Source organism: Anneissia japonica, unplaced genomic scaffold (assembly GCF_011630105.1).
Source record: "Anneissia japonica isolate Jap-2015-1 unplaced genomic scaffold, ASM1163010v1 scaffold61575_len4502_cov120, whole genome shotgun sequence".
NCBI classification, from domain to species: domain Eukaryota; kingdom Metazoa; phylum Echinodermata; class Crinoidea; order Comatulida; family Comatulidae; genus Anneissia; species Anneissia japonica.
In genome coordinates, this window is record NW_022739419.1 from 18 (window position 1) to 2,981 (window position 2,964).

At 31.5% G+C, this 2,964-nt stretch overlaps 1 long non-coding RNA gene across 1 annotated transcript; it reads left to right on the forward strand.

Moving 5' to 3' along the window:
- Positions 1–439: 439 nt before the first annotated feature.
- LOC117117878 lies at positions 440–2,642 on the forward strand. Its single transcript, XR_004446962.1, has 3 exons — positions 440–595; positions 1,310–1,522; positions 2,277–2,642. It is a non-coding gene; the product is annotated as an uncharacterized LOC117117878 (long non-coding RNA).
- The last annotated feature ends 322 nt before the right edge of the window (positions 2,643–2,964 follow it).

Genomic DNA, 2,964 nt, shown 5'->3' on the forward strand with positions numbered 1-2,964 from the left:
TTTATGGATTTAAGATTTTTTTAATCACGCTTAGGCCTATGTGTTCTAGTATTATGCCTATGTATAACGTGTACTCGATGCATATTTGCATGTTTAGAAGTATTCATTTTGAGTGATCCCAGGAAAGAATTTGTATTGGCTCAATAATAAGCTTTAATATTTTAACACTGTGTACAAAGGGGGGGAGCCGCGGCTCCCACGGCTCCCCTCCCCCCCCCACCCTGGATACGTCCCTGGTTTTGATTTGGTAGATTCTAATTTAGGTCGCTATTTTTTAGTCTTATAATAGGCCATCGTACCATGATTGAAACGTCAATGCGATGCGTACATTCATATAATTCATAATTATCATTATATATTTATTTCAAAAAGTAATGGAATTGAGAAAAAGTGGTCCGGCCATAGCCGGTGCGGCCAGTCCTGTGGTTCTCCGTCCTTGAAAGTGTGGCAAGTAATGTGCTAATCGGATTAGGTCATTAGGTACAGACCAATCAGAAGCAAATGCTCATTTTTTGAAGTACTGTATTAGTTGCTGTATGTTGGCTTCATACACAGTTTACATACTACAGAATTTATCAGCACTATCAAATAAATGGTAAGAATTTTATATTTGTATACTATATTACAGGGTGTATCTAGGCTAGCCCAATATCGTAACTGTTCAGGCTTGCTTTATATATTTGGTTATCTTTTGTTTTAGCTAGGATAACCTAGGCCAGCCAGGCCCTCTGGCCCTAGCCTAGTAGTAGTAGCTCTAGAGTACTGTAGGGAAGTGTAAGAGCATAGTTAGCATAATTATTTACTTGTTTAGGCTAGACTGCAAGTTGGATGTGTGGGCTAAGTTTGAATTATTAGCGGTAATTTTTAATCGCCTAGGCCTAGACTTAACTTTGTAAAATGGCCACGTCCTGTGTTGAAATGCTGTAATAGGTCTATATTGTATTAAATATAATGTTAACATGTGGTTGCATGAACCAAGCACAAAAATAAAACAGCTATTTATTAATATTGTGTTTAATAATTCATCTTATATCATAGGCCTACATACTGCCAGTGGTATAATATCCACATCACTGTCGTGTCATCAGTAATCATTTTCTATTTTTTTTTTTAAGTTAATAATGTAAATTTTTATATTTTCTTTTAATAAAGAGAAAATTTAACTACAGTAAATATCTTATGATAATATTAACATTATTTAACGCTACGGTTAGTGTAATTAATAATAGAAATATAAAAATTTATATGGGTCTAATTTAGTTGTGTGCATAGGTCTAACATTGTATAAATAATATGGTATTTCTTTCAGGTTTTCAATCCATTGAAAGGAAGTCATGTTTGTTGCAATATATTGTTTGTGGTAGACACTGGGAAAAAACCAACTATTGAATGTGTATTTATTTGTCTCCTGGTACAAAACTGATGGAAGAGCAGCCATGATGAAGCAGTAAAAAGGCATATAAAAAATTTTATTTTATGAGAATATATACTGCACATTTGCTAATACCACTATCACACATCAGTAAGTGACTACCCTACTATGTCACAGTAATGGCCATTTGTTTCTTAATTAAGTCTCGGGTACCTAAGAAGTCACAGCATTTGTCTTAATCGTCGTTGTACGAAGGTGATTAATAAGTTAAAATTAATTGGGGACAGTCTAATCGTAAATATTATCTTAACATGCTTAATATTCTCCAACGATAAATGGCACCTAACTTCGTAGTATGATGCTGTCAGAGAAAAATGTATTTAAATCTTTAAAAAAAAAAAAAAAATCTATTATTGAAAGATGTGCTTTAAAGTTTGTTTTCAAACTTATTTTGTTCTCCATCCATTCATGTTTGGTGTTGTTCCTAATTATTTAGCAAAAAGTTAAATTGTTTTAGCTTAAGTCCATTATTAACCCAGGCAATTACCATACTCTACTACACAACATTTAATTAAATTTAATATTTTGCATATCAAAAGTAATAAAACTGAATGAATATGTGTTTTAAGGTAACTGCCACTCCCTATAGAGAAATCTCTAACTGTCCATGTTTGCAATACTATTTTCCATAGTGAATATTTTTCAGTATTTGCATCATTATTGGTAATGCTTGCAGTAGGCTTACAGTATATCAATGTAGATTGGTCTGGGAAGAACAGTTGTTTCATCTATCTACATAGTATTCAAGTATTTACTATTTTAAAATTTACCATACAAACTTTAAAACAATAATTCAGTCTTCTTTGTTTCAAATATTTTTGTTTTGTTTTTATCTTTCACAAAGGTTCTTGGATACCTTGCTTCAATACCTCTGGTTGGACAAGAAAAGACCTGGCTAAGGATAGTAGAGGGTCAAATAATTTATCACCAAGAAAGTTACTGATTTAAACCGAATCCTGTAACGCGAAAGATTCTTAATTATGCTAAGTGTGCAATATTAGGTCAGTTAAGTTATACCTCCATGGTTAAAACGACAGTAATGCATGATAGGTATATTTTGAAATCTACACATAGTAGCTGTTTTTATAATTATTACAAAAACTCTGATTTAAACATGCCTGTATAGCTACGATACATAATATTTAATGTTTTTTGCAAGTTTCAATTAAAGAAAAATGGTCAAGTATATTTTAAACTCAGTGTATTTTGTAAGTTTAAAGGAATAAACATTGACATTGACTCAACATTAAAAATTTACATTGAATTAGCATTGAACATATTACATTGAATCGACGTTGAAATTTACGTTGATGAAAACTTTCATTCACAACCAAAATTCAAAGTTGATTCAACATTGATCATTTGATGTTATTATAACGTTAAATAATTGATGTTGAAACAACTTTAGATAATTTACGTTGAATCAAAGTTGAAATTTACGTTGATGAAAACTTTCAAATTCAACCAAAACTCAACGCTGATTCAACATTGATCATTTGACGTTGTTTTAACGTTAAACATTGACGTTGAAA